The sequence below is a fragment of the Canis lupus genome, chromosome 34 (assembly GCF_003254725.2).
Source record: "Canis lupus dingo isolate Sandy chromosome 34, ASM325472v2, whole genome shotgun sequence".
In the NCBI taxonomy this organism is placed as follows: Eukaryota; Metazoa; Chordata; class Mammalia; order Carnivora; family Canidae; genus Canis; species Canis lupus.
The window spans coordinates 37,645,668-37,658,897 of NC_064276.1; the positions used below are offsets into that span (position 1 = coordinate 37,645,668).

Here is a 13,230-nt window from a genome sequence, read left to right on the forward strand (position 1 = left end):
GGGTCGCGGGGTGCAGGCGGGGTGCAGGAGGGGTGCTGGGGGTCGCGGGGTGCAGACGGGGTGCGGGCGGCGGTCGCGGGGTGCGGGCGCGGTGCAGGAGGGTCGCGGGGTGCGGGCGGGGTGCGGGCGGGGTGCGGGCGGGTGCAGGCGGTCGGAGCTCCCGGCCCCGGCTCGGCGGCGGACCTCAACTTTGCACCCGAGACCTCCGGCGGCCGAGCCCGGGCCCCGCGCTTTCCCGCGGGCGGCACTTCCCGGGGACCGAGCGGCGATGCCCGCGGAGCCGCCTGTGCGGGCTGCGCTCCCCCCGGGGCGGCCGCGGATGCTCGGCGGCGGGGACACTGGCCGCTTCCGCGTTCCCTGGCTCCCCTCCCCCTCCGCCCCCCTCCCCTCCCCTCCGCCCCCTCCTCCCCTCCCCTCCCCCTCCCCCTCCCCCTCCCCGCCCGCTGCTGCGCTGCAGGGCCCCTGCCCCGGGGGGACGCCGAGGTGCACGGCCGGCCGCGCGGGGCTCGGGATCCACTTGCAAGACTTCGGCGTAACCCGGCGCCGGGGAACTTTGTGGGAGTTGGAGGAGCCCGGCCGCCCCCGCCCCCGCCCCCGCCCCGGGTCCCCCGCCCCGCGCTGCGCCCCCGCCCCCGCCCCCGCCCCGGCCTCTCGCCCCACCCCGCGCCGCGCGCCCTCGCAGACCTCTGCGCGCCTCCCGTGCAGGCCGTTCCAACCCCTGCCTCCCTCTCTCCCTGCCTCCTTTTTTTTTTTTTTTTTTTTTTTTTTTTTATTTTTTTATTCTCTTATTTTTTTTTTTTTTTTTTTAGGCCCTCCTCCCTATTGGCAGGGGGAAAATCAATGTCAGCGCATAGGATTACAATGAGGCCCTCAAATGAGTGGTGTTCACGGACTTAGGAAACTAAAAGTTGCTCCGCAATCCGGAAAAAAAAAGCCTGTTCTTGTGAACCGGTTTGGGGACCCACAGGGGTTCCGAGCAGGAGCAGTCACAGATGGACTGATGGGTTTGGAATGTGTACCTAGATAGGCTAAATATCTATTATCTAAGTAGGTATCTAACTATCTATTAATGAATTACTCCCCCCCCCCACCACCCCTTAGTACCTTCTGACACCTCAGCATTATAATTTTAGTTGGCTCTTCCCATTTAAGGCCAATTCGTTAGATCCTAAAGCTTCAGACATCAAGATCCCTTAGAATAAAATGGACCTAGATAATTGTTAAGATAGAAAATAGTGATTTTTTTTTTAAATCCAATTTTATCTCTTAAAGAAAAGCATCAAATATCTTTTCAGGGGTTTCTGTTTACAGATTAGGATATGAATGGAGATACTTTTATGGCCTTAACATTGAAGCCTCCCCATTATGTGTGAATTCATGAAAGGCCACTCTTCAGTGTCATCTGAAGCACTCATCATCCCCCTACTTATTTCAGCAATTCCAAATGCATCAGACATCCTGGTATATTAAAAGGGGAGCCTTGCCAAACTTTCTTCCCGGTTTCGTGTATGTATGTGTTTCCTAAATCTGAGTTCTGAAACAAGCACAGTGTCATTCCTTTTTTTTTCTTTTTAAGAGGAAATAGCAAAATAGAAAACTTTTCTCCCAAAAATTCTATGGTGCAGAAATTAAGTATTTCCTTTTTTTTTTTTTTTTTCAGATTTTGTGTAAGCTTGTCTAAAGGCCACAAAAAATAGAAAACTACTTTTTATAAGCCCAACTGTTAGTTTCAGGGAGAAATCTGAGAGGCTAGATTTGCCTTTCTTTTACGCAGCTCTAAGTCACGTGGTTCATGTGCAGGGTGAGCTAGAAGAATGGATGGTCTGTGTATTGGTACATTCTAGCCACTGATCTTAGCCCCACAGTTCAATGATAGTGAACATCTTTTTTTTCAAAGTTTGAAGTAATAAAAAAAAATGTTAGCTGGTAAATAACAACATTAAATGATGACAGTAAATATTTAATGAAGATGAATGGGAGGTGAGCTGGAGTTGTTCCTTCTGGGCTAGTAGAGAATATAACGTTGGTACAAAGGTAGATGGAGAATATGAAACACGAGAAAGAAGGTACTTTTAAAAGTTAATTCGGATATTTCACAACCATTGAGCTGGTGGTCATGACATTCGCCATAGTGCTAAGCAGAAGACTCCGCTTAAAGTGTCCTTGTCCCCGCTGAGTGCTATTTTTCTCGGTCAGGAATCATCAATACTTTCTATTCTCTTTCACCAGTGGAAAAAGAAAAGGGGAAACTTTGTCTTACTCTTTGGTTTCTGTAAGCGGTTCCTGCACAGAACTCTGGTGACTTTGTAGGTAGTAGATCCACTTTGGAAGGTCAATAATGATGGAGATAAAAGTAAAATTACACACCACAGAATTTTTTCAGACTGTAGCCAATAAACAAAACCAAGGTACCCAGTTATAGAAATCCTCTCTACCAAGAGAGCAGATCACTCTATGAACTCCTGAAAAACTTGAGCATTCACTTAGAAAATTCATTACATCTTCCTCTATCTTATCCAAACACATATTTTTGGTTAAGATGATTAAAGCAGGATGGTCTTGATCAGCTTTTCCACTTTTGATTCAGAGTAACATAACATGTCGTAGTTTTGGATGAAGGGATGGAAGCTCTCAATTCCCCCAGAAAATTACAAACCCAGTTCCTGAGGTATGTGACAAGAAATAGCACTGGGTTCCCCAAAGCTCATGACTATAGAAAAACTGATGTTGCATTCATTGGAGCTTTGTTTGACAGCTGCACCTGCCCCTCAAAAGCCTTCCATGTGTTCTAACTCACCTAACATTCAGTAGGAGTGAAGGTATTTCCTGCGGCTTCTTTCTATGATTTTGAAACGATTAAATACAGTTAGTTACATACTATTCTACATTAATTCATTTTTTTTTTGAAAAGCCTCTTAATTGAAAGTAAAATGAAAAGGGCAAGAGTTTTACATGAATTATTGAAATTTAACACATGGCATCCAAAACCGTAGATTTTCCATCTCTTTTGCTTTCTTGAGAAATGTCAAAATAAAACAAAAGTTTTGGTTAATTTAAAATTTCAATTTTTTAATATCTTAAATTTGTGAGGCCCAGAAAATTAAAAAAAAATAGTGAACATTCATGATGAATCTAGAATGTCCTTTTTAATACCTTTTATTATTTTTTATTTTTTTATTTTTTTGATTTTTTTAATACCTTTTAAAAAGATAATTTAAAATATTTTGATGTAGCTACCATTCTCAACCGTTTGTAAGAAGAGTGATTCCTCAACAGTAACATACTTGATTCTCTTGGCTTTGTTATTAATGGAATCACGTTAATGATGTTGAACATCACTATGTTGCTATGAAAGGATATGAAGTATTTTTACCTTTAAAATTCTGCTCTTCCCACCCCCCCCCCACCAAAAAAAAAAAAAAAAAAAAGAACCCCACCTATTTGGTAGCAAACCTGTGTGAGACAGAAAGATTACTAACTCCAAGCTTAAGTGAAGTCAGAGAAAACTAGTAAATCACTTCAGGGATTTGAAATTATTAGACATTAAACTTTTGGGGGATTTTATATGAATTCGTTTTATAACAGTCAATATAATCTCTTCTGTGCCTATTTCCGTTGCATGTAAGAGAAATTCTAGTCAATGGCAACACGCTTTACTGCTGCCATTACTGCAGACTTTATAGATCAGAGATGTGTCAGCATGTTAGCTTTAGCAGTAATGCCTCTTTTGTGTGAAACCTTATGGGCCTTGCAGGCAGTCTCTCATCCTGACACTCATAAAACGTTCAAGTCCTCATATTTATTATTTAATTTTCTTCCTATATATAGCAACAGAACACTTCAATATATGAATATGTAGCCAAAAAAAACCACAGGCAAGCGTCAATGGGACTAATGAGTTTTAATAATACACATATTAGGGGCTCCTAAAGGAAGTTTAATTAAGAAAAACAAGTTGAGCATGAAATTCATTTTGGAACAAAAGCAAGTTAAGTTATTGCTACAGATGTAAAATCAAAAACCACAGTGATCCGTCCCAGGAAATAAAGTTCCCGCCTGAGACTGACTAGACCTACTAAGTGCAGTTGACATCTTAGGACCTGCCTTTAAGTTGATGAGCTTGGTTGGGTTTGACTCCTAGAATTGAAGCATATATACTTTTTCACTTTTCTCTGGTGTCTGTAGCATTTAAGTATTTCACCTGTGTACCCAGTCACACTTTTTGTACATGATCCTGATGATCCTGGTTCCCTTGTGATAGGTCACACAGTAGGCTTTTCTTTGTCTGTGGTCTTCTCTGACTGCAGGTACGCCTGCACCTAGAGCTACCCCAGGAGCCCATGCCGTCCCTTTGGGTGTGCTGTCGTGGTGCTTCGGTTTCTCTATCAATTTACCTGCACCTGTAATTCTGCTTAATTTTTGACATAATTTAGAAAGTAAGCCGGCATTTGTTTGCCTGCTTATTTGTTTATTTGGTAGCGCCAGTGGGGAGAAGTAGGACAGAAGTCAGGAAGCAGATAGAATATTGGGCAGATATCTTCTTAGAGTGTGATTTTCTTATATTTTGTCTGTATCTAAATGATATAGTCATATTCTGAAAAGAACGGAGATGTCAGGCAGTGATATGAAGGTTTTATATATGTGCCTCAACAACTTCCTTTTTTTGAAACAAACATCCCATTGATGTACTAACTTATTCTTTTATACAGATGTTTGTCATCACTTAAATGTAACAGTACTTTTTTCTTCCTGGAAGCACCCAGTGAAAGTTGAGTCATAGAAAAAAAGAGGTTAATTGTAACATTTCATGGTGAATTGAAAATTCTTGCTGCCTTTTTTTTTTTTTTTAATAGTTTGGTGACTACTTTCATACTGTCATATGGGGGCACTCACTGTGCTTGGAAAATCAGCAAGGTCACCCATGAAATCAATGAATATTGTTTTGATAAAAAAAAAAAAAAAACTAACCTGGAATTTTCACTGAGATAAGATTTTCCCGTAAGATACCCACTCCTCTTAGGATAGAATTCACCAAGAAAACAGTGATGATGGCATAGGGCATTGACTAATAGTTGTCACAATATTCACACCTAAAAACGGTACTCGAGCCATTTAATAGTTAACCATAGCTCTACAAGGTTCACTTCAGTAACCATTATGCTTCAAGTCGGTGCATCTGTCATTTGTGATTTAAATCTGTATTACTTAGTTGTCTAAAACTTTACACAAAGTGATAGTGTTATCTATCATTTTTTTTTATGGGTAAAAAAACAATCACTGGGTTCCTTATGTCTTTAACTATGCCAGGTATCCTAATGCATATGTTATCATGAGTATTGATATAAAAATTTCCCATTATTCAGACCCGCGGTCTTCAGTAATAACCTCTGAGCAGTTGTTGAGGATACAGAGGTAAAAAAGTTTGCACACTGAAACAGCACAGTAGTAGTAGTCTGTGTGACTTCCATGACTGCAAGGTTTTTGTCTTGTGTTTCAAAGCCGTACCTGGCACATAACTGGTAACCAATAAATATTTGTTAAGTGGGTGAAGAGATGGGCTCTAGGGCTTTGGACGTTAACAACTAAATATGTAACCTCTTGCTTCATCCTTGGTCTCTTCATTTTTGCCTTTTTTTCCCTTAACATCAGTCAGTTGTTCTTTTGAACAACATATGCAAAATTCCAAAAGTAGAAAGGAATATATTTAAAGATTGAATTTTAATCAGAGACAAATGATAATTGAGACTTTGTAGCGATTTTTATTTATAGGTTTTTAAAGAGATTTTGATAAATTATTTTATTAAGGCGTACAAGTACAATAGGGTTATTTCTGGTTGTAATTGACCAAAACGTGCATTAGAGTTATTTTCTGCCATGAAGAAAATGTGATCGCTCAAGGAACTTTGGAGGGAGAAAAAATTAGTCAAACATTTACAAACACTTAGAACATAGACAGTGAGTCTTAAACTACAATGAAGTTTGGTGTTTGGGCCATTATTCGAACCCTTTTCTCATTTTTTTTTTTAATGCTTTATAATTCTGAGCTCCCTAGTCAATTTTATTTAAATGGTGAATTCATTGAGCAACTTAACGTTCCACATGTATGTTAAATTCTTGCAAATATTTATTTATCGCCATGCTGCTCATGGTCCGTGAATAGAGCATTTTTGGGGATTCTGTGATTACTAGTACTAATAGAACTGTAATATGAAGGGAAAAGAAAAGACGTGGACGTCTGAAGAATATTGCAAGTGTAATGTTTTTTTCCCCCTTTGGGGCACTGGTCAAGCTCTAAGCCGGGTCAGGAGTGACAGGAAGCCATTATCATTGTTTGGTGCCTTATGTGAAAGGAGTTGGTGGTCTTAGTCCAGTTCCTAGTAGACAGTTATTCCTTAAACAATAGTCACTATAGTGTTTGCCAATTCCAGCAGAAGCCTGGGACTGAATGGGCACAAAGATTTAACTACCCCTTCTCTGCTAATCATCCTCCAAGAGGTCAAGATTGACACAGCCTGGCACAGGGCCACACCGAGAAACTTAGCACTGCCTCTGCCAAAGTTGTAGCTATTCTCTGGCAACAAGGGCTTTTTTTAAAGAGGACTTTAATTAAGCAGGGCACCAGGAATGGCAATTCTCTACTCTTCCCAGGCACAGCAACTCACTAGAAACAAAAATAAGCTTAGATAGCGACTTGAGAATGTAGCACTGCTCTTAGATTGTTCTCTCTTCTCCGTAAAGCTGGTGGCAGCCATAATTAAGTTGCTTCTGGAAGCAATGACTTGTGACCCAAAAGTGGCCCCTTTCAGACAAAAGCATCAATTTAATATCAAGGGAAGTAATCAGCCCTACCTTGCTGTCTTCCCTGAGCTCTTGAGTGATTATTCATTTTCTTCTAAAGGATCACAGGGTCGCCAATTGGTTTTAAAAATATGTCCTGCAGTATTTTACATATACATTAAAACTGTTGCTCACACTTTTTTTTTTTTTTTTTAACATCCTGTCTTATGAACTTATGAATTCCTGTCCCTCTTACCCTTTCACCTTGTTGTTTGCTTGGAAGTCAGGACTATTAAGTTAGATTTTAGATTTAATACTTAGAGATTCTGAGTGTGAATTCAAAGTATACAGGAAGTAAAAGTCATTTTATACAGTTCAATGTTAGATGGTTTGTTTCAGCCACCTCTAGGGCAAAAAAAAAGAAGGTCTGGTCTCCGATATTCAGCCATTAGTTGTAATGATGGCCATAGCAGAAATACTCAGATGTGAATGCAGAAGGAAACATTATCACTTTGATATCTCTTTCTTTGTGGTGTCAGGAAAACTACGGCATCTCAGAATCCCATTTTTTTTTTTTTTTTTTTTTTTTGCCAGACAGCAGTGGAATTAGCTACCAGTCTGCATGGCCATCCATGTACGCCCTTGCACGTTGAGGAATTTCTATTATACTCTAATTTGTTTCTACCTCTTCTCCGTCTTACCGTCTCTTGCTGTAACTCTAATTAAGGTAATGCCTTTACAGGGATCAGACGTTACAGATGGATAACAGCTGAGGGTAGGGTTAATTGATAAAAAATAATGTAATAAATGAATGGGTTATTCTCGAAGACTAAGGACAACCTATTTATGGCATTATCATGATTATAATTCTTCTAATCATACTGGGGATAGGATCTTATATTCCTGAAATGGCCCGGAAATTCTTGAACGGTCAGCTCCTCTCCAGCATGACGCCCTACCCTGCCCTCAAAGTCTTCACTCTTTGTTCTTGAAAAGCCCCACCCTTCACAGCATTTTGGGCTTTCTCTTTCCCCCGTCCGTCCCCTGATTTTCACCTGCTAACTCTTACTCGTCCTTCAGAACTGCTTTTTAGGAAGATCATCCACCCTGGTCCAGACTCATTACATCTCCCCTCAGAAGCGCACGTGGTGGCTCAGTCGGTTAGATGTTTGGCTCTTGGTTTCCGCTTGGGTCATGATTTCAGGGTCATGAATTTGGGGTCATGGGATCTGAGCCCTGCGTGGGGCTCTGTGCTCAGCGGGGAGTCTGCTTGGGATTCTCTTTCCTTTTCCTGTCCCTTCTCTTTTCTCTCCTCTCTTTTCTCTCCTCTCTCTCTCTCCTTCTCTCAAATAAATGAATAAATCTTAAAAAAAAATCTTCTTTTTGGGATTCTCTTTCCTCTTCCTGCCCCTCCTTTTTTCTCCCTCTGTCCCTCCTCTCTCTCTTTCTCTCTCCTTCTCTCAAATAAATGAATAAACCTTAAAAAAAATCTTCTTTGGAGAACCCTGCATTATCCATCCTTCTTGGGGAAGTATTTATGACAATAGTTATTTGTGTGACAGATTTCAATAAACTGCATCCCCCCCATTGAACTTCAGTCTCCATGAGAATCAGCACTGTGCCCATCTTGTGTACGTGGGCCTCGCCAACGGCTACCCCTGAACAACGTAAGAGAATGAGGAGGAGAGCTATGTTATAAATTACTGTGATCGAAAGTACTACAGATTCAGTTACGAGAAGATAATAGGTGCTTTGAGAGTTGAGAGAAGGGAGTGTTTTTGTGGCTGGAAGGATCTGGGAGGGAAGTACTGATATTTGAGCCAAGCTTCAGGGGAGGCTAACTAGGGTTCCTCCAGGCAAACATTGTCCAAGCGAACACTTTCTAGGGAGGAAGATCTTGGTGAACAAGTTGGGCTCTCAGTTCACTGGCTGCTGCTCCCGGTGCTGTGAGCTGCCTTCCAGTAGTCTTGTGTTTGCACCAAGATAGTTGGCTAAGGGTGTAACCTTGGCAACATACTCCTCGTTTTTTCCTTGCTACTCTTGAAAATATTTTATTGGTAAAATTTTTTCTTCTGTTACTGTCAAATTTTAGTTTGCCTTTTCTCCTTGATAATGTATTCTCTCTGTTATTTTCTTACATCACTGGAGAGATTCATTTACAGTGGAAGTAGCTTAAGGAGAAAAAAAAAACAAATAGAACTGCTTATATTTTCTTTGGAGGAGAGGATGTTAAGTTTGGGAATCGACTGAAGCCAACCTACCCTCCTCCTCCTCCTCCTCCTCCTCCTCCTTCTTCTTCTTCTTCTTCTTCTTCTTCTTCTTCTTTTTTCTGAAAAGGATGCTCTGGAAAAAAAAATTGAGAAGGGGGCAGGTTTTATCTTTAGAGTCCATTAATTCTTAAGCCTTATCTCCTTCTATTTGTGAGAACTCACTAGGTTCATAAAACTGTGGCCTTGTTTTATTGAAAAATGTTTCAGTGGCTTTGTGTTCCTGATCTTCCATTTAATTATCTGTTACAAAGAGATGGTAATGATCTCTACTTCATGGTATTTAGAGACAATTAAATGAGATGATGCAGTTAGCTCACAGGCTGGCCTCAATCTGTGCTCAGTTGGTGGTAGCTATTAATCAAGTTATTAATTAATGGTGATTATGAAAGAATAAGCTTGTCGCCACAGTGGTTCTCAATAGCTACATGGTGGTAGGGCCATGACATGGCCTCTGGCGTCCCTTGAAGTTTGATGTTCCCATCTCAGAGTAAACCTTCATAAATCCTTGGTTCTGTTTCTTACTTTTTCTCCTTGTACCCTTCCGGTATGACTTACCTTTCTACCTCGATGCAGTTTATCTATTCAACAATGGAATTACCACTTCTCATAACCTTTGCTCCTTGAAGCTCTAACATTCTTGACTTGTTTATCGCCAATCCTAACTTTTTTCATTTTCACTCTGGCCTACGTTATGGAATGTTGCTGGAAGAAGTCTCAATACCAAAATACTTGGAGATGCTCTAAATTGTGCTTATTAATTAACCCCAGCAGGCTGATCAACAGCCTTTTTATTTTCCTCTTGTTAGTGTCCTGTGTGTTTCACTTTCCTCAAATGCTAAAACTGAACATATGACTTAATTGAGTTGGTCTCATCAGGGAGCAAAGCAAAATGTCATGTTTCATAAAACTTTAGGGATGTTCTTTGGAGTTAGGCAGTCCTCAGCTTGTTTCTTGCGTCTGCCTTTCCCTAGCTTTGAGGCTTTAGGAAAGTTATGTAACCACTTAAATTATCATTTTCCTCTTCTCAAATAACAGTACATGGCTTGTAAATTGGTGGTGGGAACTAAATGAGACATGTGAAGTGGTTTGGACAGGGCTTGGCAAATAGTTGGTGATGATAATGTTAATTTGCTGTTATTTTTACATAAATGTAGTGTATTCGCCTATATTTTAAGTTGAACATGGTAATAAAATTGTTTCTGGTTTCTTTCTCACCATTTAGTTCACTAAGGTAATGGTCCCCACATTTTTGTTGTGATTATACAATCCTAGGTTTATAATAACCAAACCAAAAAAGTATAAAATATCTACATGCAAATCCTACATAAATATCTCTATCAGATTGTAAATCATACTCCAAATAGACATTAAAGGATGAGAAAAATAAAATCAGTATTTTTAGTATCTTTTGAATCTTGATGCCTTCATTCCATCATTCATTAATATCCCAAGACGTAGAGATTCTAAGGGCACAGTTCACAGTTCATGAAATGCATATAACTCTGTATTTCAAATTGTTTTCTTGATGTTTTGAAAATCTTTGTTGTTTTTGCATGTGATTAGATAGCTGTGGTGTTGGGTCTTGCAATGTAGCTGAAGAGCTTGTATTAGAAGTTGGAGAAGTTTCATGTCTGCTTGTTTCTTGTTCTTATGATTGTGTCACTAGTATTTCCTTTAGCAAAAATTTATCTTTTGAGAGGCATTTAGTTCAGCAGTCCTTTCTGTGACAGTTACTTTAGTTTCAACATGATGAAAAACATATAAATCTACTTATCCAGTGATGTTACCAGTGATGTTAACTCTAGTATAAATCACCATACGGTTGGAAAGAAACAATAACAACAAAATTGTCTCCGTTGGCCAACCCACCATGTTATAGACTGTACACCTTCCCAAGAACATCTCAAGTGCTATAGGCATCACACAACCACGCGGAGATGCTGGTATTTAAACCATATATTCACATTGGCAAAGCTTCATTTCTTTACCTTTAAGCTTTATGTAAAAAAATTATGATACGTAGCTCAGGATTTACTTTCCTTCTCTCAGCTGGTCATCTTGTGGTTAAGGTATGGGCACAGTGCTTTGGAGATCTCTGCTCCACAGCATTGCCAGCTTAATTTTCTTGTGAATAAATTTGATAATATTCTTCCCCTGTTAGGAATATTTAATGGCTTTTTATCATCCTGTGAATAAAATCCAAACTCTTTAGCTTTTTAATAAAGGGCTTGCTTGATTTGGCTGTAACCTGCCTTTTCAGTCTCATTTACTGAACCTCATTTACTCTGACTTCTGGCCAAACTAAACCATGCCCTCCTCAAACATTGCTGTGTCTTTCCTTTCTGTTGTAGGTCGGGGTTTCCCAGGGCAGAGGAAAAAAGACTCTGAGATGGAGGTTTACCTGTAGGAAGTTTATTGGGACATGCCACTGGGAGGGAGGGAGGGAATCACAGTCAGTGCCTCCCTCTGCACCCTTTCCCAGGGTGGCCCCTCGGAAGAGTTGGTCTGCTTTGGGACAAGAAAGCCAGGCCTTACACTGGTGTGGACCAGTCATTGGAATGTGAGCTCTTCCCATGGAGATCGAGCACTACAGTATCCACTCCATATCCTTTCCATATTTCTAGAATTTACCCTCTGACTGGGATCTCTTCCAAGACCATCCATGTTCAAATCTCTTTGCTAATCCGTTAACTAGAAGTAGACCTGTCTTCTAAAGTCTTAACAGCATTTTCTGTTGCATTTGTTTATTCATTCTATTTTTAAGTACTTACTAATACCCCTTAATTATACATTGGTTCCTTTAAGTGTTCAGGTACAGAAAGGACTCCTGGGACTCAAATATTTTATACTCCTTAGAAAGCTTGGTTACAGGGAACAGTACGAGAGAGCAACAACAGGAGAAGGATATCCATTGAATGGGTTCTGGACATCTCAGACCAGGCTTCTTTGTTTTGTTACTGCAAGTCACACAGGATAGTCTTTGTCTCCAAGTCACTTCTGGTAGGCATGTGAAACATCGTGGTATAGGAATCCCCACGTCTGCTGATGCTCAGATTCTCTTATAGTGAGCTGGTCACGTAAGCACATTCCAGTTACATGGGTGGTCTTGGCCATTGAGAACACTGCAGTCCACTGAAACCAGTTATTAGTAAATGCAATAATTATTAAATTATTAGTAGTAAAACCAATTCTTCAAACCACTGATTATGATTAAGCACTGGGGCAGGTTGATATATTCTGACCTCAAAATGAGTCATAGCCCCGTAGGTATAAAATATTACTTACTTTTGGATAATACAGCCAATCTTCATTATTCCTTGATCTGTATTTTCAAATTTGCTTATTTATTAAAATTTATTTGTAACCCCAAAGTCCATACCCAAGTGCTTCTGCAGTCATTCACAGATAGATACGGGAAGAGTAAAAACTTTGGGTTGACCTACGAGCATTTTTTTCAGCTGAGATTATTCAAGGAGATACCCTGCTTCCTTGTTTCCGCTCTCCTATAGAGAAGGACAGAGGACAGAAATGGGAGAGGTGGAGCTGTGCAGTGAAGAAGCCGGAGCTCTGGGGCTAGTTGGACGGGCTTTGAATCCCAACTCTGGCATCTGTTAGTGGGCTTGCCTCAGACAAGTCACTTAGCACTTTTGAACCTTGTTTTCTCTTTTGTGAAATAGAGAAAATAGTCTAGGAGGATGAATTGTTTTTAGGGTTTAAGATTATAATTTGCAACTATGTGAATCATTTATAACTGTTTAATTTGTAATTGAGATTATAATTTATAACTATGTGAATAACTTCCAGCTATTTCCCTAGGAGCAATGGATCTATGTTCTGTAATTTGGTATTTGCAGTGACTTTGTAGTACATAACAATGGCAAAGAACAACAATCAATTGTATGGCACTGGGCAAGCTCCACACCACTCTGGTGAGAAGTCCATACCTGCTGAGGTTTGCCTGAATTATATAAGGATTGTCAAATAGATTTTATTGTTGATATGAAGTATTACTAAGAAAACAACAAAATCCTTGCCCTTGAGTAAGAAATTCAGTAGTGAGGGGAACTGGGTTCAACAATAAAACAAATAAAAAACAAAAACAAAGCAAGATAGAAAATAAATAGGTAACACTTTTTTGAAAGACACATAGGAGGCTCCGTCACGTTATGAGTTAGTTACAAAC

At 40.2% G+C, this 13,230-nt stretch overlaps 1 protein-coding gene across 9 annotated transcripts in view; it reads left to right on the plus strand.

The window, feature by feature from the left end:
• Positions 1–13,230, plus strand: part of NLGN1 (neuroligin 1) — an 817,938-nt gene that overhangs the window by 157,262 nt on the left and 647,446 nt on the right. The window lies entirely within an intron of this gene.